Below are 26,874 nucleotides of genomic sequence, written 5' to 3' on the forward strand. Positions count from 1 at the left end.
TATGACTGTAATTAAGCATCTAGGACTGAAACTTTGGTTGACCATTCTTTTGGTCATCTAGATAAAATAAAACAGAATTAAAAAATGCTCTAACATGTGGGGTTTGACCACATTAGCTACTGAAAACCTACTGAAATGAAATTATTAATTGTGTACTGCCTGTCTCATGTCTGTCAGATAATTTTCTGAGTGTGGTACATGTAGAGCAACTAACTGCAACTGATACTAGAAACTTCTGAAGAATGGATAAAAGGTTTGTTTTGGGCATGCATAACAATCGTGTAGCTCACTAGCTGTCACTTCACGACTACAGATTAGCTAGCTATTGTTATGAAAACTCAGGCTCGCCCTAACATGCTTTAACATCTGTCTAGTTATACCATCATCACTAACCTGCACTTACCGTCAATGCAAGAATGGTATAATCGGCGTCCACAGCATGATAGCTGAGACGGTTGTCTCAAGAGCACGCAACAGATGAAACATCAGTAAGCTTCAACCTCAACCAGGCTTAGTGACTTTGGACTTTTTCTTAGAAATATCTTAGTTAGATTGGTGTCAATTCCAATTTAAGTGGTAGACTCCTGACTAGCCATTTATCAGTGGTGTACTAGGGTTGGATCAACACTTGAGCTTTCACTATCATGTTCTACACAAAAGAAAAGCACAACTTATTAGCTACTAAAAGAATATAACTTCTACTATATACACTTGTAACTATAGCAAGTTTTAATTATACCATCCAGTGATGAATAAATAACTCTCCTAAACACCAGGCAGTGGCCAAAACAGTACATACATGCACTTAATAGAATAGGGATTAGTGTGGTATAACTGTGACAGGAAATTGTAATGGGGAAAAAACAAATAAGTTAATTTATCACATTTTAATTTGTCAAAAGCACCTTTAAAATATGTGATTTTTTGTCAAAATAAAATTCTTAAAAGAGCCACAAGTCACAAAACAAGAAGGGATACCTGGGGTGGTAGTGTAAACCATATCCCTATTATTATTATTACTCAACTAATTCAAAGGATAAATGAAGTCATTGTGACAGAGAATAAGAATAGGATTTGTGAGGATAATTGCTGGTGATCCCTTCTTGTTTTGTGACTTTTCCTCTTCCTCTTAAATTTTCTTTATTTTTTAGTACTAATTATAGCCTTTGCCATATTTGTGCTTACATGCAAATACCTAATAGACCAGGACACTATGGCCCAACAATATCAACCCATAACAGCCTCACCTAGCTTTCCTTTAACAACAGTTTGGTAGTATTGGCTAGGCATAGCCAAGCCCATAAATGTCTTCAGAGCAACCCTAAATCTTTCCAACAACTTTCCATGAAAACTTAAAAATTGTCTGTTTAACAAATTTTTATGTTGACTGACTAACTGATGGCTCCAGCCATAGCCATCCGCCAAGCACAACTCAACAATGGATAAGGCTATGTGATTAGTTTCTTCACTGTTCCAACGTTGCTTCGTTATGAGGCATGTCTTTTCACCAACCGGCTCAGTACATACACACATCATCAACTTCCTTTTGTCCTCCTTTGTCCCAAGTTCTTTTTGCTGACAATTCAAAGTGTCAATTTGCGACAGCACAATATTGCGTCACTACAGCTGTGTTTACTAGTTGTCATGATTATTGCATTACCAACTATCCAACCTATTCTCGTACTTATTTTGACCATATAGTTCAATAGTGCACAAGGCCTTATTTTGAACTATATGGTCGAAGTGTCTGGTAGAGGATATACGGATACTATCTGGGCGCTTGTACTGTTGTAGATCAGGATTCTCTAGCGGATACTGATCAGTTCAAATGTTTTCGTGATGACCGGGTGAACTGTATGTGGTAGTGATTGTGGAGAAGTGAGTCAGGGTGACTATGACAGTGATTCCAGACCAGAAGCTGAGTGAAGGTGAATTCTCATTATAAAGGGAATGAGGGGTACGTACCTTGGTACGTACGGTCCAGCTTTCATGGGTATAGCTCCTAGCCTCCATCCTACCCATGCAAGTTTATGCTTTTCAGTGAGCTGGTCTATGGTGACTAGATCATTTACTAGACTGATGAAAATTAAGAAGCACTCCCATTTCCCCGCTTGTGTTGTGTTGGAACATGAATCTATGGTTGTAACTTCTGAACTTTGGGTACAGACAATTAAGAGTTGCTTCATCAGTCTGCAGCTAGTAGTGGCACAGGTATATCTGCTACCACTGAGGTTGGCTTCCACATTAGCAGATAAATAGGGTATGGCTTATAGCTAGTTGATACTTGAAGTGTAGGCTTTCTTTTTTCATTGTTGAGAGCAATGTACCTGTCATGTGTTATGCACCTATCAGTGTCCACCTCCCCACCTTGGAGTAGGGTGGGGCAGGGGATTTAACAAACTCTAGTGTCAAATTTCCTAGTGATGTGCCAATAAGAGATTTATCCCATTAGCCGATATTGAAATCAATGGCCGATACCGATCCGATGTTTGCCAAAATTTCATACATTTTTGTTATTTTATTTTTGATGAAAACAGTGGCAGTAAAGTTAATCAACTAAGTAATCTGCTAATAATTACTGTTACTGATATTGCTGAAATTTGGCTGATAAACTGATTTCTGATTATTTACCAATTAATTGGTGCATCGCTAAAATTTCCCAGTGCTGGGACAAAGCAGCTTGTTGAAACCCCACTACGTCCCTACCTTTAAAGAGGGATGTTTGAGTTATCTGTAAAAAGGCTTACACTAGACTGATCCCAAGTCAATCACACAGTAGCATATGGAAAAATTGCAGCCTCAGAACCTCAAAAGGAGCAGAAATGTTTGTGAGGTATGCTTGACCATACCTTTTATATTACACTTGGGGTGGTTTTTATAGTGTTTAACATTAGTGGCAAGTGATATGTACCCTTTGCTTCCTTATATGTTTAGTATCCATGACTACTTATGTGTCTAGAATTGGTATTCCATAGCAGAAAGCATGGACTTGTTTTTGCACAGATTGATGGCTTACATGTGTGCTGTACTATAGTAACAGTTGTACTATCTTGTTGTGCTCTCTTGAAAGTCTGTGTGTATGTGTGTTTTCCGCACAGAAATGTTTTCAACAGTTTTGCAATGCAGGTTACTGCAGTCTTCTACATAGCTATAGAATCTTAATTTTTTTGTAACCTCTTCCATGGCCATTTTGTGTACATATGTAATGATATATGTATCAAACACACACACACACACACACACACATTTTATTGCTGTACTTTGTATTGGTGAGGTCAAACGGAAGTGTGTACTTTATATCCATATTGTGCATCCGGCTGCACACTTCAAAGCTGCTAATCTAATCTGTGTTTGTTACACCTACATCTGTAGGAAAAGAAGTGCTGTATTAGCAGATCATGGACTGGTGAATCATGGATCAATGGATCATGTGAAAGGTAAAAGTGCATATAATTATTTAGTGTGTGTTTATGTGGCCGTATATTGTCATATGATCACTTAACAGCTGGACATCCCTTTTTCACTGAATCTTCACAATTGTTCACCAACGCCTTGTGTAGGCACTTTGGCAAATAATGTAACGTTATGTGCTTGTACCCAATTTCTTGCTTGTTTGAACAAAAAAATTATTGTGCATACCTACCCAGCTGTATTAGTGGGACCTGGCATTAACTGCAGTAGTAAATTCCAACTGTTACTGTATGTTATGTCGCTAACTTAGTGGGTTAATACCCATGCGTGTCTTCACCTATGTGACATGTTATACATAGCGTCCTACTTATTACCAGTCCTACCCTTGATGCTGGCATCTGAGCAGTGCATCCCCAGTATTCCGGTGGGCAGAGACAAAGGAACCTTACTTGCTTTAAGCGTGAATAAGCTCTTCAAACCCACCAAGAATTACCCAGAACTTACATGCACACAAGTTTAGCAAATAAAGTTTGACTAATTTCGTATAATCATTATTGAACATATTGTAGCTAATAGGCAAAAAAAGTTTTGGCAACTTAGTCCCTCTAAACTCCCATTGTTTATGTCAAGTATACATGTATATATTTGTACTGTGTGTGTGTGTGTGTCACGTGTGTGTGTCATGTGTGTGTGTATGTGTGTGTGTATGTGTGTACGTGTGTGTGTATACGTGTGTGTGTGTGTGTGTGTGTATGTGTGTGTGTGTGTGTGTGTGTGTGTACGTGTGTGTGTGTGTGTGTGTGTGTGTGTGTGTGTGTGTGTGTACGTGTGTGTGTGTGTGTGTGTGTGTGTGTGTGTGTGTGTGTACGTGTGTGTGTGTGTGTGTGTGTGTGTGTGTGTGTGTGTGTGTGTGTGTGTGTGTGTACATGTGTGTGTACACATGCATGTGTACAAGTGCGTGTGTGTGTGTGTGTGTGTGTACACGGGTGTATGTGTGTGGGTGTGCATGTATCTCCTGTGGGTTACTTACTTGTCCTGCCTCACTGAGAATTGAAGTTATAGCAATTACCAGGTTGGTGAGCACACACAGACACAGACACACATACAAACACACACACACACACACAGATCCTTCGCCTACTGTGCTAGCACAGTCATACCTATCCAGTTATCCAGCACTGGGACACTTGTACACTACTCAGGCACTATGAGTCAGTGCAGACAAATCCTCCCGGTGCTTGGTTGTTGTCATTGTTGTTGTTTTCTTGAGAAAGAAACTTTGCATGTCTCGTATAATAGTGGAACTTTGTGTACCCACACATTTGTTTGTAAAGCACTCCTGTGGGGGCCCTATCGTGTACATGAATGCTTATACTGTAGCACCTGAGTAGTGCACAGGGGTATCCCAGTTAGAGCTGAGCGATAGTACAACTATCACTATCACGATTGATAGTAACTTTTATATCAGGATAACGGTAGTATCACGATAGTTATTAGCAGTTATTAAAGACACTCAACTTCACGTATACAGCACATGAATACTCCAATTATGTACACACCACTTATCTGCTTTTCTAACACTCCACTAATAAATGTTATGTGTCAGTATTACAATTGTTATCTTTGTTGTCCACGTTCAAGCTACCAGTCTTATACAGTTTTCTGAAGTTCAACACTATCATGTTTGCTTTTGTTATCCATATTTTTGACTAAGCACAGATATGAAGAAGTAATCATGATAGCACGATAGTATACTATCAAGATCACGATTGTTAATAGCTATCACGATAATCGACTGATTGCCACTATCGCTCAGCTCTAATCCCAGTGCTGGTACCTGGGCCAGTAGGTGTGACCACACATACAGCAACCCAAATTATTTTTGGTTTTGCCTGCATGTTTTAGTGTAGTCTGTTTATGTGTGTTAGTATGTGACAATGTGAGTAGTGAAGGGTAAATGATGTGGCTGTGAAATTTTTATGTGTACTACGGCACAGTAGTTGTTACTGGCAAGGTAACTACCATATAGTGTTGCATATAATACCATAAATTTCACCAAATTATCAGTGTGGGTGTTGCTATAGTAACTGTTGAATACTCATTCAAATAAGTATGTACATCTTTATTTAGTAGTGCAGTCCCCTGCGTACGATGACTACTCCAGGTAAACAAACAAGGTGTGTTAAATCATGGTGTTTGGATGCCTTTACTTCTATGTATACAGTTGTCCAAGTAAAGTGACAAGAGGTTGTCTCGGTCAAGAATCCCAAAGAGTTTGTTCAGTTGGTGAGCCATTGACTGGATATGTGACCAAGTCTGACAAAACCAGGCTTATAGCCCAAAAAATGCATAATACTTAATTTTCTTTATAAGTTATAACAATTCTGTAAAGTTCCCACACAAGTGGTCGAAATGTTAATTTGTTATCATGTTCGGCGAGAAAGTTATTATTATACATATGTTAGACTTTTGAAAAGTGGTCAAAATGTGACAGGCTATATAAGCCTGGGTGATCACATTATATTGTACATTAGATGTGATCATTAATACCTACCATTGAAAGTGATTTGTTACTATTCAATGTGATCAAAAATTTCTTTGATGTTCTTGCTAAAATCATGTTTCATTGAAAGTAGCTAGCAGGCTTAACACTTGTTATACTGATTCCTTAAAATGTGTTAAATCATACGTCAAACATTTACAGGGCACCTTAGATTTCTAGTAATATGGTATTCTGAACTTTTGTGTCACATCATGTGAGGTTGAGGCTGCATGTTGATGTACGCATGTGGTACTGACCTTATGTAGCACTGACAACTTTCAGTTGCGTATTATATTATTATTGTAATGCCTGCCAATCTTGGGTCGTATAGAAAGTTTGCCTTATGCACACTGTAGCTTCATTCACACTCTAATAATGGTAGTTGAAGTGTGACTTACCTGTATGTACTCCAATAGTACGTGGTATTTTACTGTTGGAGTATTGGCTTACATACGTTAAGGGGATTGTAATGGTAGCTTTTTGGTAGTGTCACAGTGTGTTTGGGTAATTGTGTGCGTATGTGCTATCTTACTATATGCCATTTGCATGTGTGCCATAGAGAAGGCTACTAACAGGATTGTGAAAGTGTGGCTTGGAGAAAAGTCTCCTGCATGTGTACATGAGTTACTTACGTACTTTGTAACAATTGTGTGCCATTTTCATGTGTATTTTTTTGAGTGTGTCCCCTGCATGCATTGTTTGAAACATAAGATTATTAGTTAGATGTCTTGAAATTGGTATCCGTACATTAAGAATTGGATTTGTACAATACACTTGTGAACAAGAAGTCTGCTAGCATGGAGTGTACCATCATAAAGAAGTCTGGCTTACCAGTTGTTAGCCTGAGTTTGTAATGAAAGTGGCTAACAAGTTATAAGCCTTATTTCACCACATAGCTGTATTTTGAGACACCAATTGCAATGTATCAAAAATTCATAATAATCATGCATGGTAAGTACATACTGGAAATGTTTTTTAGCAACTGTCATGGCAACAGTTGCTAAGCAATTGCTGGCAGGGATTACCAAATTTATGAATTTTGCTTTTTTTCCCCCTTACAGTTAATTGTGGTCATGTCACAAACTGAAGACTTGCAAGGAGAGATCGATGCAATTATTAGGTAAGCTGATACAAATAATTGCGTATGTAGACTTTAGCTTATTGTCATTGTATATTGTATAGGAGGAGAATAGCATACTCAGTTTCAAGTACCATCCGAGTTCTAAGAAATTTGAAAAATGTTTCATTATACAGTACTGTTACTGTCATTGTACTGTATGACTGTAGTACTTTTTCATGTACTGTATGTTAAAGTAGTTGTAAGGAATCTGAAACTCAATGAAGTTGTATAGTGTTGTACACGTAAGCTAAGCAAGATTCTCAACACTGCTGTTAACCATATAATTACCTAGCCTACTATACATCATTTATAATATTTAACTTGGTGTTAATCATATTGCATGTTATTGGATCTACGGATGTCGTGATTCGCATTAATTTTGGTCACAAGCCAAATGGTTTGTTTCTAAAAGTAAAAGGTCTACATGTATGCATACAGGTCTACATACAATATAAGGTCTACATTAACACTTCAGTCTCAACTTCAATTCCTTCATTATACACACGGAAGCAGCTAAAAAACTCACATGGATTCTAAAATGTTAAACTGCAGCTGCTTGGCTCTACAATGGGCTTAAAACTAGTTATCCAAAATCTATTGTAATAGTACACACAGTGAAGTCTGTCTGATCAGGTCACCATCTGCTGAAATTGTGCCACCCATGAGCCAAATGCATAATCCTCTGTGAAAAATAATCTACATCATCTAGCCTAATACAGCCACCAGCTTATAAGGTGACTCAGGTGAGCATCTGAAATTTTGATCATGACTAGTATATACATGGTATATACCTGCAATGAATTTGAATATTACTACAATACAGTTAACAAAATTAAAAAATTCCTCAATATAATACATAGTGCTAACTTAACTTTTGGTTCTAACTTCTGCCTTGCAGTTTCCTTAAGGCCACTTCATGTCAAACTTTAGTTTCTGGTCACCCGCCTGTATGGAAAACCTGGAATCCCAGTTTATGAGGACTATTTACAGGTACTTAAATGCATGTGAAAACCAAGGACACAAATTTTTTTAACACTGCAAAATATTGAGATACTCTGATAGGACGGTCACTCTACCCTTAACTCTAATATTAGGTATAATTATGCCGCACTACTAAAACGTTACGTTTCTGACTATACACCCTGTAGTTTTGTCCTATTATTAATGTTTCTGTTACCAGTAACCAAAGTAATTTCAATATGTAGCATTAACTATAACATCAGATAGCTTCAATTTCCTAACAATTCAGATGTACGTAGTCCTCTAATGATTAATCTAGTAACTTTTCTAAATTTCAACTTCCTTATCACTGAACACAGGTACACTGATTTGAAAGCTGGTAACATTTGATGAGCTCAAATTTCAACTTTTCCATGACTAAATAACTGTATAGTCCTACACTGACAAGTGGCAATCCTTAGTTTAAACATTAACTTCCCACATGATAACTGAAAAATACTATAGCCTGGAGCACTCAATGATTCAAACTTTGACGGTCACTTTTCTCTAGGTTCACTGAAAAGGAGGCTGGAAACAGATAGTGGGCTAAGACTTCACATTTGAATGGAGACTTTCTGGTGTGTACGTAATAGTTTAATGCCATTTTGGACCATTTGAAGACTTAGATACTTTCCTAGCATATACGTAGCTAATGAGACATTACACTTGGAAAGTAAAAACATGTTATAGCTATATACAATACGTACATCAGCAGACCTTTAATTCCTATAATATATTGCTTAGCTATACATTGTTGTGCTCAGTTCTTTTAAAGCAGTATAACTAGCCATCAACAATTTTCCTAGTGCATTTTGCAGAAGCATAAGTATGTGACTATAAGAATGTTGGTTAATAAAATCAAGATAAATTGAGCAAATAATAATACTATACAGTGTGTTATCACAGTATATTATATTACTGGTGTATATGTAAGATTCTATAGTTCTGATCATCCGCCCGTCCGCATCCTTTTTGTTGGCTAGGGAGTGACCAGAAAACTAAGGTATGACTTGTAATTATGATTCCTATCTAATTTTTGAATTTATTATGTTTGATTATTGTGTGATAATTATCTATACTGTATGTTGTCAATACTTGCTCAACTTTTTATTAAACAGCTGCAGTGTTCATGTGGTACATTAAAATTAACACGCATACTAGCACATGTACAAAACACACATTGCATTGCATGGTAAGTTGTATTACTAAGTTTATCATACTGTGTACAAGAGACATAATGGATGGTAGCTAGCTAGCTAGTGATTGTTCTATTGGAATATAATTGACTGTTTCACTGATAACAAAGTAATCCGGCCGATATTACCCCATTAGTTAGATAATCTATATTCTGTATCACTGCAGTGGATAAATATTGTACATGTCAAGTTATAAGTGCACAATTTGTATTTGAAATTTCACATTATAATCCATTAACACGAAACCAATAGGCTTCATTCAGTCTATTATGATTTAAAATTTACCCATTATGATTTATGGGATTGCCAGCAAAATCAGCCCACTATATACCTTCAATTATCATGTACACATGCTGTACATGTACAATAATACAGCTGAACATCAAAAAAAGAAGAAAAATTGACCGGATTTGCGAAAAGGGGTCTTCCACACACATCCAATTTGTGAACTTCGGCTATTCATAACTTCAGATTGGAAAAAGTCATTGCCTTGAAATTTGAAGAGTAGTGAGTACCAACTTCAGTTAATAGATGTAGAAAATTGCAAGTTTGTACCTTCCTTGAACACTGAGCTATGGGCTTCCAAGTTCATAGAAATGGATGTGTGTGGAAGACCCCTCTTCGCAAATCCGGTCACATATGCATTACACAATTTTACATAAATATTGTTGTTTGAAAATTCAACCCATGGCCAGAGCCCAATACCAGAACAATCATTATGATAATTATAAATTCTTATACTGGGATTGGTTCTTCTATATATGAATTTAACTGCAAACTTTTTTATTTGTGGGAAGATACTGTGAAATTCTGCTTATTCTATCTGAAATACTGCATTACAGTGTTTATTGTGTATGCCTCCCGCTAAGGCAGAAATACTGCCATGCAAATTAAGTACATTTTAATATGAGTTACGATTGGGTAGGTGTCACATTATAATAAATACAAGTGTATGAGCTGATGAAAGACTGAAGACTACACACATACTGGCACATGCATTTTCTGCTGTAGTGACATGATAAAAATAAGTATGAATATAAAATATTGAGCCACCAACTGTACAATAATGTACCTATCAATGTTATTCCCTACCTACCCCAGGTAAGGGAATTGCAAAGGCAATTTACTCACCGAGACCCTGGGGACAACTTCGAGTTCTAAATCTCTATTACTTCGTATTATTTATCTCGGGAATCATTAACAATATGGTGATTAGTGTTGCAAATGCCCCTACCCTGGGGATGAGTTAATCCTTGCAAATTCCTACCCGTTGCCCAATCTGGGGTAGGTGCATGGGGTGTGACATTGATTCGTGTATAATATAATAGTAAAAAAGTACTACAGTCATACAGTACAATGACAGTAACAGTACTGTATAATGATATATTTTTCAATTTTCTTTAGAACTCGGATGGTACTTGAAACTGAGTATGCTATTCTCCTCCTATACAATATACAATGACAATAAGCTAAAGTCTACATACGCAATTATTTGCATCAGCTTACCTAATAATTGCATCGATCTCTCCTTGCAAGTCTTCAGTTTGTGACATGACCACAATTAACTGTAAGGGGAAAAAAAAAGCAAACTTCATAAATTTGATAATCCCTGCCAGCAATTGCTTAGCAACTGTTGCCATGACAGTTGCTAAAAACATTTCCAGTATGTACTTACCATGCATGATTATTATGAATTTTTGATACATTGCAATTGGTGTCTCAAAATACAGCTATGTGGTGAAATAAGGCTTATAACTTGTTAGCCACTTTCATTACAAACTCAGGCTAACAACTGGTAAGCCAGACTTCTTTATGATGGTACACTCCATGCTAGCAGACTTCTTGTTCACTAGTGTATTGTACAAATTCATTTGGACTGACTAATTCTTAATGTACAGATACCAATTTCAAGACGTCTAACTAATAATCTTATGTTTCAGACAATGCATGCAGGGGACACACTCAAAAAATACACATGAAAATGGCACACAATCGTTACAAAGTACGTAAGTAACTCATGTACACATGCAGGAGACTTTTCTCCAAGCCACACTTTCACAATCCTGTTAGTAGCCTTCTCTATGTCACACATACAACTGGCATATAGTAAGATACCACGTACTATTGGGGTACATACAGGTAAGTCGCACTTCCACTACACCATTAGAGTGTGACTGAAGCTACAGTGTGCATAAGGCAAACTCTCTATACGACCCAAGATTGGCAGGCATTACAATAATAATAAACAATTAAGAAAGTTGTCAGTGCTACATAAGGTCAGTACCACATGCGTACATCAACTTGCTGCCTCAACCTCACATGATGTGACACAAAAGTTCAGAATACCATATTACTAGAAATCTAAGGTGCCCTGTAAATGTTTGACGTATGATTTAACACATTTTAAGGAATCAGTATAACAAGTGTTAAGCCTGCTAGCTACTTTCAATGAAACTTTTGATCACATTGAATAGTAACAAATCACTTTCAATGGTAGGTATTAATGATCACATCTAATGTACAATATAATGTGATCAGGTCTGACAAAACCAGGCTTATAGCCTGTCAAATTTTGATCACTTTTCAAAAGTCTGACATATGTATAATAATAACTTTCTCGCCGAACATGATAACAAATTAACATTTCGACCACTTGTGTGGGAACTTTACAGAATTGTTATAACTTATAAAGAAAATTAAGTATTATGCATTTTTTGGGCTATAAGCCTGGTTTTGTCAGACTTGGTCACATATCCAGTCAATGGCTCACCAACTGAACAAACTCTTTGGGATTCTTGACCGAGACAACCTCTTGTCACTTTACTTGGACAACTGTATACATAGAAGTAAAGGCATCCAAACACCATGATTTAACACACCTTGTTTGTTTACCTGGAGTAGTCATCGTACGCAGGGGACTGCACTACTAAATAAAGATGTACATACTTATTTGAATGAGTATTCAACAGTTACTATAGCAACACCCACACTGATAATTTGGTGAAATTTATGGTATTATATGCAACACTATATGGTAGTTACCTTGCCAGTAACAACTACTGTGCCGTAGTACACATAAAAATTTCACAGCCACATCATTTACCCTTCACTACTCACATTGTCACATACTAACACACATAAACAGACTACACTAAAACATGCAGGCAAAACCAAAAATAATTTGGGTTGCTGTATGTGTGGTCACACCTACTGGCCCAGGTACCAGCACTGGGATTAGAGCTGAGCGATAGTGGCAATCAGTCGATTATCGTGATAGCTATTAACAATCGTGATCTTGATAGTATACTATCGTGCTATCATGATTACTTCTTCATATCTGTGCTTAGTCAAAAATATGGATAACAAAAGCAAACATGATAGTGTTGAACTTCAGAAAACTGTATAAGACTGGTAGCTTGAACGTGGACAACAAAGATAACAATTGTAATACTGACACATAACATTTATTAGTGGAGTGTTAGAAAAGCAGATAAGTGGTGTGTACATAATTGGAGTATTCATGTGCTGTATACGTGAAGTTGAGTGTCTTTAATAACTGCTAATAACTATCGTGATACTACCGTTATCCTGATATAAAAGTTACTATCAATCGTGATAGTGATAGTTGTACTATCGCTCAGCTCTAACTGGGATACCCCTGTGCACTACTCAGGTGCTACAGTATAAGCATTCATGTACACGATAGGGCCCCCACAGGAGTGCTTTACAAACAAATGTGTGGGTACACAAAGTTCCACTATTATACGAGACATGCAAAGTTTCTTTCTCAAGAAAACAACAACAATGACAACAACCAAGCACCGGGAGGATTTGTCTGCACTGACTCATAGTGCCTGAGTAGTGTACAAGTGTCCCAGTGCTGGATAACTGGATAGGTATGACTGTGCTAGCACAGTAGGCGAAGGATCTGTGTGTGTGTGTGTGTGTTTGTATGTGTGTCTGTGTCTGTGTGTGCTCACCAACCTGGTAATTGCTATAACTTCAATTCTCAGTGAGGCAGGACAAGTAAGTAACCCACAGGAGATACATGCACACCCACACACATACACCCGTGTACACACACACACACACGCACTTGTACACATGCATGTGTACACACACATGTACACACACACACACACACACACACACACACACACACACACACACACACACACACACACACACACGTACACACACACACACACACACACACGTACACACACACACACACACGTACACACACACACACACACACACACACACACGTATACACACACACGTACACACATACACACACATACACACACACATGACACACACACGTGACACACACACACACACAGTACAAATATATACATGTATACTTGACATAAACAATGGGAGTTTAGAGGGACTAAGTTGCCAAAACTTTTTTTGCCTATTAGCTACAATATGTTCAATAATGATTATACGAAATTAGTCAAACTTTATTTGCTAAACTTGTGTGCATGTAAGTTCTGGGTAATTCTTGGTGGGTTTGAAGAGCTTATTCACGCTTAAAGCAAGTAAGGTTCCTTTGTCTCTGCCCACCGGAATACTGGGGATGCACTGCTCAGATGCCAGCATCAAGGGTAGGACTGGTAATAAGTAGGACGCTATGTATAACATGTCACATAGGTGAAGACACGCATGGGTATTAACCCACTAAGTTAGCGACATAACATACAGTAACAGTTGGAATTTACTACTGCAGTTAATGCCAGGTCCCACTAATACAGCTGGGTAGGTATGCACAATAATTTTTTTGTTCAAACAAGCAAGAAATTGGGTACAAGCACATAACGTTACATTATTTGCCAAAGTGCCTACACAAGGCGTTGGTGAACAATTGTGAAGATTCAGTGAAAAAGGGATGTCCAGCTGTTAAGTGATCATATGACAATATACGGCCACATAAACACACACTAAATAATTATATGCACTTTTACCTTTCACATGATCCATTGATCCATGATTCACCAGTCCATGATCTGCTAATACAGCACTTCTTTTCCTACAGATGTAGGTGTAACAAACACAGATTAGATTAGCAGCTTTGAAGTGTGCAGCCGGATGCACAATATGGATATAAAGTACACACTTCCGTTTGACCTCACCAATACAAAGTACAGCAATAAAATGTGTGTGTGTGTGTGTTTGATACATATATCATTACATATGTACACAAAATGGCCATGGAAGAGGTTACAAAAAAATTAAGATTCTATAGCTATGTAGAAGACTGCAGTAACCTGCATTGCAAAACTGTTGAAAACATTTCTGTGCGGAAAACACACATACACACAGACTTTCAAGAGAGCACAACAAGATAGTACAACTGTTACTATAGTACAGCACACATGTAAGCCATCAATCTGTGCAAAAACAAGTCCATGCTTTCTGCTATGGAATACCAATTCTAGACACATAAGTAGTCATGGATACTAAACATATAAGGAAGCAAAGGGTACATATCACTTGCCACTAATGTTAAACACTATAAAAACCACCCCAAGTGTAATATAAAAGGTATGGTCAAGCATACCTCACAAACATTTCTGCTCCTTTTGAGGTTCTGAGGCTGCAATTTTTCCATATGCTACTGTGTGATTGACTTGGGATCAGTCTAGTGTAAGCCTTTTTACAGATAACTCAAACATCCCTCTTTAAAGGTAGGGACGTAGTGGGGTTTCAACAAGCTGCTTTGTCCCAGCACTGGGAAATTTTAGCGATGCACCAATTAATTGGTAAATAATCAGAAATCAGTTTATCAGCCAAATTTCAGCAATATCAGTAACAGTAATTATTAGCAGATTACTTAGTTGATTAACTTTACTGCCACTGTTTTCATCAAAAATAAAATAACAAAAATGTATGAAATTTTGGCAAACATCGGATCGGTATCGGCCATTGATTTCAATATCGGCTAATGGGATAAATCTCTTATTGGCACATCACTAGGAAATTTGACACTAGAGTTTGTTAAATCCCCTGCCCCACCCTACTCCAAGGTGGGGAGGTGGACACTGATAGGTGCATAACACATGACAGGTACATTGCTCTCAACAATGAAAAAAGAAAGCCTACACTTCAAGTATCAACTAGCTATAAGCTAGGGTTCCACCGATACAGAAAAATAACTACCGATCCGATACCGATACCTAGAAGCAAATTTTCACCGATACAGATACCGATACCGATAATTGCTATACAATTTACAATCATCTCAAGCTGGCTATGTGTGACTGTTCTAGTAGAATATATTATTGTGCAGTGACTGTTCTATTAGAGTATTTCGATCTTTTTCATGCAAACATAGTAAGTAGCAGTTGCTTGATGTTTAGCAAAGCAATTCCTGTACCTTTTATGCTAGAATAATACTCAACACTATTTCCAACTTGTTATACCTCACGTTTTGCTAGCATAGGATTTATGATGATAGTTATGGTTATGACGATTGGCGCGAGTGGCTATTAATCGGTATCGGAATACCTGAATAACCGATACCGATCGATACGAAAAGCCCAATATCGGCTCCGATACGATACCGATCCGATTATCGGTGGAACACTACTATAAGCCATACCCTATTTATCTGCTAATGTGGAAGCCAACCTCAGTGGTAGCAGATATACCTGTGCCACTACTAGCTGCAGACTGATGAAGCAACTCTTAATTGTCTGTACCCAAAGTTCAGAAGTTACAACCATAGATAGGCATTCCAGACTGATCGTAAAACTTTGGAAAAACAGGCTTTTTATATGCTCAATAGATAGAGTATTGATTGCTGATCTCAGAAATATATAGTTTGTTGGGTTGGAATTAGCTACTTTGGCATGCACAGTGCTTAAAAACTGAAAAAAGGTACATTTTTTCTCCAGGGCTCCCCATACATTTTACAGGGGAAAATGGCACAATTGAATCAGGAAGCCATCTATCAATCTGGACTATCTTGAAACTGCAGTTGCTTCTAGCTACAAGTTTGTACATGTAATGAGAGTAACTTCAGGTCTTATTGGATCTCAGCGATCTTTGTATGCTATGTGGTGAGCAAATATGTTTCACCTACTGCACACTTCTCAATACAATGGTGTATGCTCATAGGCAAGTGGCTATCTCAAGTTGGTAAAAACATCAAGTTAACAACTTATAAAGGTAAACAACTAAAGTGGAGGTGCCACAATGATGCAACAATACCTAAGGTGGAGTTGTGGTTTCAATTATGGCATTGTTATGCCGACTTTGAAGTGGTTTATACTTTGAGCTGATGAAACAACCATCAGAAAATTGCTCTGGAGCTGAAAATCGCTAACCCAAGCGAAGTAACTACGCACTTTAAAGTAAGCACCAGTGACTACCTTCCACCCGACCGTACCTTTTTTAAAGTTTTAAAGTATTCTACATACATTACAAGGCTTGAAAAGATTACAAAACAACACAAAACTTACTTATATGTAACGCGCACGATAAAACTAAGATTTTCATGATGATCAGCGTGTGGACAAACCCCACAGCGATTTTCACCCTCATTGGAGCTCGGACGACGGAGCAATCCCAAGTTAAATACGAGTTGTCATTTTGTGCCAGGGTTCTATTGGGGAATATACGGAGAATTTTTTTATTAAAAAAATTCGGATACTGGAATGCCTACCATAGATTCATGTTCCAACACAACACAAGCGGGGAAATGGGAGTGCTTCTTAATTTTCATCAGTCTAGTAAATGATCTAGTCACCATAGACCAGCTCACTGAAAAGCATAAACTTGCATGGGTAGGATGGAGGCTAGGAGCTATACCCATGAAAGCTGGACCGTACGTACCAAGGTACGTACCCCTCATTCCGTTTATAATGAGAATTCACCTTCACTCAGCTTCTGGTCTGGTTCAGCAACTGAACAATCACTGTCATAGTCACCCTGACTCACTTCTCCACAATCACTACCACATACTGTTCACCCGGTCATCACGAAAACATTTGAACTGATCAGTATCCGCTAGAGAATCCTGATCTACAACAGTACAAGCGCCCAGATAGTATCCGTATATCCTCTACCAGACACTTCGACCATATAGTTCAAAATAAGGCCTTGTGCACTATTGAACTATATGGTCAAAATAAGTACGAGAATAGGTTGTTGAACTATCCCATACATTTTTGCGACATGTGCGCAATTCTAATGGAGTAGTCGTGCGTTCTATTAGGGATAAGTCATCATAGAATAAATGACACGATACGGCGTTTATATGATTCTAATAAAAGCTAGCTAGCCTTTTTAAAATGGAAAATCACTTACAATGGCTGGTATTTTGTGCGAAGTAGTACGCATGCGTAAAAACGCACGACCGCTTGGCACTATATATTAAGGGTGCTAGCGCCTTTTTGAAGCCACACAAATGCTGTTGTTTTTACTTTTGATACAGGCAAAAAGGAAGCTACAGAAATCTAAACTACTGCTTCGAAGATTGACCTAACTTTCTACTATACAGAGACCAAAGTATAAGATTGTACCTTGTTTCATTCACGCGCTATAGTCCCTCAAAGTCAACCCATACATTTTTCTTATTCCGAGATACTGGCTGCTTGCACAGGCATCAAATTCGCTGTGAAGGTTCTTCAACAAACTTGTGGAAACTTAGCGCAGGGATTTGTCTTTGCACTTCTTCTTTCTTGAGTTATAAAACAAAGAGTGAGTGCCCGCGAGCGAACTTCGACTTCCGGGCCTTGTAACTCCGTGCTGGATCACAACAATTATAATTCCATGCGCTAAAAGTTTACAAATTTATCACTGATGGTCCACCAAAAGTTTGGTAAAGATCCGACTATCGTGTATTCCAGAATATCGCCTTTTACAATGCAGTGTAGAACATGCGCACGCCGACCAGTTATTACTACAAATTCCAATAAACCACAAATGCCAATTTTATCAAATAACCAGTTATAAATGAAGTTCTAAACAAAATAAAAGCTCTTGTTCCTTTTCTTTACACACTGGGACACCTTCCTGTTGCTTGTGGAGTCGCCAAGCCTGCTCTTCGATAGGTAACGCCTCGTAACGCACCGTCAGTGTCTTGTTATGTGTGATAAATCCAGCTGGAACATCGTCACTACCTAAGAACAGGTGTACAATACAAATATAACTTACCAGCGTACACTATCACTCGAGAAAACGCAGGAAGAACGTGTGTTGGCTACAAATCAGCTTGTGTCTCGGCTTGTGTTCGCACGTATATTCAAAACTAGCAGTAACTTTCAGGCTAATTCACTCTATTTTCACTCTTGGACACCCAGACGATCATTTTCGTGATGGTTTTCAAACGAAACAGGCTGTTTCTTGGCCAATTCCTTTGGCGCAAAACACAGTCGCCTAACACGGATACTTTGAGTATGCCAATTATGATGTAACAGCCGCATGTGGTTATGTGGGTTGTCCCTTGAATGGCTTCAAAAACCCGCTAGCACCCTTAAGCGCACAGAACTCACAACAAATAATTAATTTAGCGTCTTCAAAGGCGAAGGTATCCTGCGCACTGAGATGATGGTGGATTGATAATCTATGATCTGGCGTAGTGGACACATTTACAGACAACAAGAGGTGTTTGTGTGGTAAAGTAACTGTCTATTAGTTGTTCTGTCTCGCGTGACCAACACTTTTGTTGTTTACGCTATTGTCCTGTCCCAGTTTACACTCCTTACAGCCTAGCCTGGTTCACGTAAGGCCGTGTAAGGTACCCAATGACAGGGCCTAGGCCCAGTAGATACTATTTATAGGCCACTCCAACTTCATTTCCTGTTTCCAATTCTGGCCAAACAAACTTCTTCATGCGGGCGGGCGGCAAATTCCCATTATTCCATTATGTTAAACTACTACGCATGAACACAACTACACGTCTATTACACAGCTACAAGGAGGACAATGTTACTACTGCTTCAGCTGTGATTGTACATGTGGCCTAAGGCCAGGCAAATTTGATTACTTGTTTCTCATCCACAAAAATACGGATTTCTCAGAGCTCTCAACCTGTATGTAACCTTTGCCAAGAGTGAGATCAGCAAAGTTCTGCCAGTGCAACCTGATGGAGAGAACAAGCACAGCATACATAAAATGTGCTCTTAGGCTGATGTGTAGTTGTGTACCTATGCTTTCTATCTATCCACCTGTTTATGTAGGCATAGTTGTGATTAATTGTATCTCTGCACATAGATTCTGCCACCATCTGTTATACCACACACTAGAATTAGTTCAACACACTGACATGTCCATTGAATTCTGTTAGTGCACTTTTATCTTTTGAAGGTCACTATATATCTTTTAGTGTTCAGCCACACGGGTCGCTTGTTCTCTATTTTCGCCTTTCAGTATATCCATGGCATCACATGATTATTTTATGACACATGGCCCAGCACAAAATATAATCTTGACTTGAATAACACTTGTTGGTGCCAGGCAGTCGAAACATTCTGTTACTTTTATTCTACATGTCACTCTGTTGTCCCCAGCCATGTCTTAATCCAGTGCTCTGCCATTTCCTCGTTTAAATACCTATAATCACGTGACACAAACTGTGTACAACTACATAAATATCCAAAGATTTACAGATATATTTTGGTTCTAATTATAATACTGAATGTTTTTGTGGAAGTTTAGCTACATTGTTTGTAGGCGTGAGATTCAATATCTTGGGTGTGAGAGCATGAGTTTGCACCTCAAATCGTAAGAATCACGCTGGAGGCGTGACAGTTGAGAGGTATGCTTTCTATGCAGGCAGGAGGTCATTTTTCATTATTCATTATTAAAGAAAACACTCCAAATCAAGCTCTCTGTTTCTGTTAAGGTTAGCTAAAGCCTTTTACTTGTGTTTTACCACTGTTTCTGAGGTGTAAGTAACATTTGCTGTGTTGCAAAATGATAGCCAGTTTTCTTAGCATCAAAATAAGTGTGCACATAATTGATAACAACAAAAATGAAAGTAGAGGTGGTGGGGTACAAAGGGATGTGGGTGGGGATGAGAAACAATTAATCAAGTTTGTCTGGCCTATCTCACTACACTTTAATAATATCTAACTACCTACACTCAGCTGATGGGGCGCCATTCAGCTGATTGCTCAACACATATATGTGAGAATATGCCTTGATTGTACCCTATTAACTGGCGATATACTTAATCCGACTTTCCTGCAGCATTTATCAACTAGCAGCTCACCTGTCCTGTCAGATTAAGGTATCACAGCAAAACTACTGGGTATGGTTATTACAAAAATAAATCAATTCCATTCCTACTCAACTTTGAAAATACCAGCTGATAGCTAAATGAACGTTCTATCTTTGTAACCATACCTGTTAGTTTCAGGTCAATACCTTCTTCCAGAATTGAAATTAAGCCCCACTAGAACTAAAGCTCAGATATACACCTGTATTATCCCCCAAATATGTGATATATACACCTGCTCATATGGTGCTGCATATGTGGCTATATGCATTGTGTGTATGTGTGCCACATGCTTAAAAAGTTTGTGTTCGATAATAAAACTTCTATTTCATACAGTAATTCAATGTAACTTCTATATACACATAGTTTCATGAATCATTTTGTTGTATTGCATTATTTGGAATGGAAATGAAAAGTGATTATAAACTTGATGTATCAATGAACTTAATGGTGTTTCATTTCTTCTACAGAGACCAGCACCCAGTTTCAATGATAGAGAAATAGAGTGAGTCAATTATACATTTTATGTACTTGATTGTGAATCACTTTGTAATCTTTTGTGCATTGGTTTTTATAAGTTACTTCATAGTTGTGGTGCCATGAAGGTATAGTGATGCTAGTTTCTGATCACTATTCTTTTGTGAATGTTAAGGTAGAAACCTCCATGATCCCTACTATGGTTATGGAACATATAGGAGTTACATTGAAACCTGGACAATTGTAGCATTGTACAGCCAAGTAAACAATTCATGTTGATATGTTTTAATTTGTCATGATGACATCATTTTTATTGGAACATCACAAGAGCTACCTTGAGTATGAATCTCAGTAACTATGTAATCTGGGCATTAAAATGGCCTTGCAAAAGTTGGGTAAAACTCTACGTTAGTAGTTAGTTGCTGGGATATTCATTGCAATACACTAGCTAACTCCTGTCATTTTTATAACAACATAGTATACAACTGATTGTGGGTTTTGGATAAGGCATGGATGGACTAGAGGCAAATTCCATGTGTAAAATACGCTAAATCCACACCACTAACACAGACATGTACACACCAACACATGACTACATGTACAAAACACATACACATTACTTGTAACATCTTTACAGGGACACAAAAGATCAAGGTTAGCAAACTAGTCATGTACAAATCGACATTCTCATTCTGAAAATAATTCCATGGGTCAACAGTGGGGATTTGACATGATAGCTTTGCCCTACTATGGGGCATTTTACATTCGGCTGTCTCAATCCCCACTGCAGCCCCACATATGCCCGATGGAGAGGGAGTGGGGAAATACATTGATAGGTGGATAATTTTCAAATAAACAGCTTGCCATCATGACACGGCGTATTGTAAAAATGTGCAGTGGCATTCCAACATTTGTAAGCAATACCTTTAGATATGGTTGCTATGTGTTATTCCTTTTAGGTGGCTTTTGAAACTCTTATCCCTCTATTTTTCGCGGCAAACCCGATGGTTAGAGGGTTACACAAGTACGTATAAAGAAGCAATAGTACGTAAGTATATGATGTCTAGTATATATATATATATATATATATATATATATATAGGGGGTATGTGCAATGTGATTGATTTCCATTTTTTACTTGAAGCCAACATTTGTTAATACAGTGAAACCTTACTTTGCGGCCACCTCTTTAATAAAACGACCTCATTATAGTGACCACCTCTAGTAGGTCTCAAACATAGCACCTCTATAGTGACCACCTCATTGTTTTGCCTTCGACGCACTAGATGGAACCAGAACATACACCTATATATGTTGTCTGTCTGTCAATATCAAGGTTATATTTTGTGTACCTGGAGTGTCTTGGTAATATCATTTTGACTTGTTCATTTAAGGGTGCTCTGTACAGTTCCGTGTATGGCTTCTGAGGTTAGCACAGCTGGGATTTACTAATGGATTCCCATGGTCACCAGTAATTATCTAATTAGTCTGTGGCTTGTTTAATGTGGCCGACGAGAAAATGTCTTTTATGATGAAATAACCTGCCACAAACGAAGAAAGAAGAGCAATGTACATGAAGGAAGCGAAGTAAGTGTTGTATGTTTTTCATCGTGGTCTAATGAATATAGCGATCCATAATTTACCGATTATCTTCCCGTTATTCAATTAAGAAACAATATCTGTGGCCATAGAACAGCTGCGGACGCCTCAGTTTCTACACCTTGATACTAAAATTAGAACTAGTTCGTCATTTTAGACCCAATAGGCATAAAAATTTCAGATGGGCAAGCATGATATTTATGTATTAAAGGAGTGTTTGTCGTTTTTTATAGCTCCTTCTGGCAAGGAATGCCGTGGAGGTAAAGAAGACTGATTAGTGCCAGAACAAAAGTGGAACAAGAGTATCTGGTAACTGAGAAGCCAGAGAACGAAAATAGAAATGTATGTTTGCTTGTACAGTTTTCAATAATGTATTTTTAAAGAATCAAGTCTCTAGGGCGTAAACTGTGGGACTAGTTCTAGCTTGAAGTGAAATTTATAACTCGCCTTCTACAGTGAGTTAAGACATGGAATTTGGACTAAACTGTGCAGTAGTGATAGCTTATTGCAAATAAAAAGAGTTTAGTAGAGTAGTTTAATCCATTCGTAAATTATAGCAGAAAACAATTTACGGGTAGCCATACACGGATCTGTACAGAGCACCCTTAATTTGTTTGTATACTTATTATGTAGTCCAGTGTGTTAGTATTATAATGAAATTAAATGTCGTGGGTGTGGTCTTTGTTTTGCCTTCAACGCACTAGATGGGACCAAAACATACACTTGTATGTGTTGTCTGTCTGTCAATATCAAGGTTATATTTTGTGTGCCTGGAGTGTCTTGTTAATATCATTTTGACTTGTTCATTTAATTTGTTTGTGTGCTTATTATGTAGTCCAGTGTGTTAGTATTGTAATGAAATTAAATGTCATGGGTGTGGTCTTTGTTTTGCCTTCAACACACTAGATGGGACCAAAACATACACTTGTATGCGTTGTCTGTCTGTCAATATCAAGGTTATATTTTGTGTGCCTGGAGTGTCTTGTTAATATCATTTTGACTTGTTCATTTAATTTGTTTGTGTGCTTATTATGTAGTCCAGTGTGTTAGTATTGTAATGAAATTAAATGTCATGGGTGTGGTCTTTGTTTTGCCTTCAACGCACTAGATGGGACCAAAACATACACTTGTATGTGTTGTCTGTCTGTCAATATCAAGGTTATATTTTGTGTGCCTGGAGTGTCTTGTTAATATCATTTTGACTTGTTCATTTAATTTGTTTGTGTGCTTATTATGTAGTCCAGTGTGTTAGTATTGTAATGAAATTAAATGTCATGGGTGTGGTCTTTGTTTTGCCTTCAACACACTAGATGGGACCAAAACATACACTTGTATGCGTTGTCTGTCTGTCAATATCAAGGTTATATTTTGTGTGCCTGGAGTGTCTTGTTAATATCATTTTGACTTGTTCATTTAATTTGTTTGTGTGCTTATTATGTAGTCCAGTGTGTTAGTATTATAATGAAATTAAATGTCATGGGTGTGGTCTTTGTTTTGCCTTCGACGCACTAGATGGGACCAAAACATACACTTGTATGTGTTGTCTGTCTGTCAATATCAAGGTTATATTTTGTGTGCCTGGAGTGTCTTGTTAATATCATTTTGACTTGTTCATTTAATTTGTTTGTGTGCTTATTATGTAGTCCAGTGTGTTAGTATTGTAATGAAATTAAATGTCATGGGTGTGGTCTTTGTTTTGCCTTCAACGCACTAGATGGGACCAAAACATACACCTGTATGTGTTGTCTGTCTGTCAGTATCAAGGTTATATTTTGTGTGCCTGGAGTGTCTTGTTAATATCGTTTTGACTTGTTCATTTAATTTGTTTGTGTGCTTATTATGTAGTCCAGTGTGTTAGTATTGTAATGAAATTAAATGTCATGGGTGTGGTCTTTGTTTTGCCTTCGACGCACTAGATGGGACCAGAACATATACTTGTATGCGTTGTCTGTCTGTCAATATCAAGGTTATATTGTGTATGCCTGGAGTGTCTTGTTAATATCATTTTGACTTGTTCATTTGATTTGTTTGTGTGCTTATTATGTAGTCCAGTGTGTTAGTATTACAATGAAATTAAATGTCATGGGTGTGGTCTTTGTTTTGCCTTCGACGCACTAGATGGGACCAAAACATACACTTGTATGCGTTGTCTGTCTGTCAATATCAAGGTTATATTTTGTGTGCCTGGAGTGTCTTGTTAATATCATTTTGACTTGTTCATTTAATTTGTTTGTGTGCTTATTATGTAGTCCAGTGTGTTAGTATTATAATGAAATTAAATGTCATGGGTGTGGTCTTTGTTTTGCCTTCGACGCACTAGATGGGACCAAAACATACACTTGTATGTGTTGTCTGTCTGTCAATATCAAGGTTATATTTTGTGTGCCTGGAGTGTCTTGTTAATATCATTTTGACTTGTTCATTTAATTTGTTTGTGTGCTTATTATGTAGTCCAGTGTGTTAGTATTACAATGAAATTAAATGTCATGGGTGTGGTCTTTGTTTTGCCTTCAACACACTAGATGGGACCAAAACATACGCTTGCATGTGTTGTCTGTCTGTCAATATCAAGGTTATATTTTGTGTGCCTGGAGTGTCTTGTTAATATCATTTTGACTTGTTCATTTAATTTGTTTGTGTGCTTATTATGTAGTCCAGTGTGTTAGTATTGTAATGAAATTAAATGTCATGGGTGTGGTCTTTGTTTTGCCTTCAACGCACTAGATGGGACCAAAACATACACTTGTATGTGTTGTCTGTCTGTCAATATCAAGGTTATATTTTGTGTGCCTGGAGTGTCTTGTTAATATCATTTTGACTTGTTCATTTAATTTGTTTGTGTGCTTATTATGTAGTCCAGTGTGTTAGTATTGTAATGAAATTAAATGTCATGGGTGTGGTCTTTGTTTTGCCTTCGACGCACTAGATGGGACCAGAACATATACCTGTATGTGTTGTCTGTTTGTCAATATCATGGTATATTTTATGTGCCTGGAGTGCCTTGGTAATGTGACCGGATCTGCAAAAACCCGACATAATGGTGCATTTTTCAAATTCTTTATCGTTGAATATTTATAATCTACTTAGCCAAGTGTATGTTCTGACCAAGTTTCAGCCTTGTATGCCAACAACTTTTGGAGTTACAGCCCTACAAAGTAGCAACAACAGAAAGATCAATTTGTACAGCAAGTATTGGGAAAATAAATTACATGCGCTTACAAAAATGGCTGTAACTTACAAATACAATGCAGTACAGAGTTGCAACTTGCACCATTGTGTTCGCCATGAATAGGGGAGTCCATTACTGGATAAGTTGTTTCTTCTATTACCATTCTTCACTGCATACAGTGACGAAATAAGTGAAGAAAAATCGATCGCGTACGATTGTTTCGACGTGACGTAAACAAACGCCCATAACTTACATATCCTTTTAGTCTACTGCAACGAAACAAAGAGTTTTGAACTCCTCTTGAGTATGCGAATAAGATGATATCCAGGTTTTTATCATAGGACCCTTCCTTCACAAAGAACAAAGCGTTCAAAAATTTTATGAATTTTTTTTCGATTACGCAAATATTTTACAAGTTGCGAATCAATGGCTTATACTGAAAATTTAGGCTTGCGCCATTGTCGGGTTTTCGCAGATCCGATCACATATCATGTTGGCTTGTTTGTTTAATTTGTTTGTGTGCTTATTGTGTAGTCCAGTGTGTTAGTATCGTAATAAAATTAAATGTCGTGTGTGTGGCCTTTGACGCACTAGATGGGACCAAAATATACACCTGTATGTGTTGTCTGTCCATCATTACCATGGTATATTTTGTGTGCCTAGAGTGTCTTGTTAATATCATTTTTACTTGGTCATTTACAGTGGAACTTCACTTATCCGAACCACTTGGACTTGGGGTGGTCCATAAGTCTGAAAATCCCATATCTCTGAAACTGTGTATAAATAACCTTAAAATAGTGTGAAGAAAATTTTTTTTTAAATATCAGTATTTTCAACTACTCTAATAGAACAGAGAGACTGACTGCTCTAATAGAGCAGTCTTTGCTATGGTTAGGTTAACCAAGAATCTGGATAAGTGGGAGGTTCCTCTGTAATTTGTTTGTATGCTTATTGTGTAGTCCAGTGTGTTAGTATTGTAATGTCATGGGTGTGGTCTTTGTTTTGCCTTCGACGTACTAGATGGGACCAGAACATACATTTGTTGTCTATCCATCAGTATCATGATATGTGACTGAATTTGACAAAACCAGGCTTCGACGCACAAAGCTTCGTTAGGAGATATGGCGATTT

General features: G+C 37.6%; 4 long non-coding RNA genes across 7 annotated transcripts; 2 read left to right on the top strand and 2 right to left on the bottom strand.

Moving 5' to 3' along the window:
* Positions 1-1,667: 1,667 nt before the first annotated feature.
* On the top strand, positions 1,668-7,394 carry LOC136246730 (uncharacterized). Of its 2 annotated transcripts, XR_010696781.1 has the most exons (6): positions 1,668-1,928; positions 3,373-3,437; positions 5,542-5,588; positions 5,636-5,697; positions 7,015-7,073; positions 7,136-7,394. It is a non-coding gene; the product is annotated as an uncharacterized lncRNA (long non-coding RNA). The 2 variants fall into 2 exon arrangements; XR_010696780.1 differs by lacking the exon at positions 1,668-1,928 and having other exon boundaries at positions 2,712-3,437.
* A 3,183-nt stretch (positions 7,395-10,577) lies between these two features.
* Positions 10,578-17,429, bottom strand: LOC136246731 (uncharacterized). Of its 2 annotated transcripts, none has more exons than XR_010696783.1 (6): positions 17,152-17,429; positions 14,239-14,303; positions 12,148-12,191; positions 12,039-12,100; positions 10,775-10,833; positions 10,578-10,712 (listed from the first exon to the last, which is right to left on the bottom strand). It is a non-coding gene; the product is annotated as an uncharacterized lncRNA (long non-coding RNA). The 2 variants fall into 2 exon arrangements; XR_010696782.1 differs by having other exon boundaries at positions 12,148-12,194.
* A 757-nt stretch (positions 17,430-18,186) lies between these two features.
* Positions 18,187-18,750, bottom strand: LOC136246732 (uncharacterized). The gene is made up of 2 exons (XR_010696784.1): positions 18,434-18,750; positions 18,187-18,381 (listed from the first exon to the last, which is right to left on the bottom strand). It is a non-coding gene; the product is annotated as an uncharacterized lncRNA (long non-coding RNA).
* A 29-nt stretch (positions 18,751-18,779) lies between these two features.
* On the top strand, positions 18,780-22,965 carry LOC136246733 (uncharacterized). Of its 2 annotated transcripts, XR_010696786.1 has the most exons (4): positions 18,780-18,894; positions 20,969-21,003; positions 21,935-22,023; positions 22,808-22,965. It is a non-coding gene; the product is annotated as an uncharacterized lncRNA (long non-coding RNA). The 2 variants fall into 2 exon arrangements; XR_010696785.1 differs by having other exon boundaries at positions 20,969-22,023.
* Positions 22,966-26,874: the final 3,909 nt, after the last annotated feature.

This window comes from Dysidea avara, chromosome 2 (assembly GCF_963678975.1).
Source record: "Dysidea avara chromosome 2, odDysAvar1.4, whole genome shotgun sequence".
Classification (NCBI taxonomy): Eukaryota; Metazoa; Porifera; class Demospongiae; order Dictyoceratida; family Dysideidae; genus Dysidea; species Dysidea avara.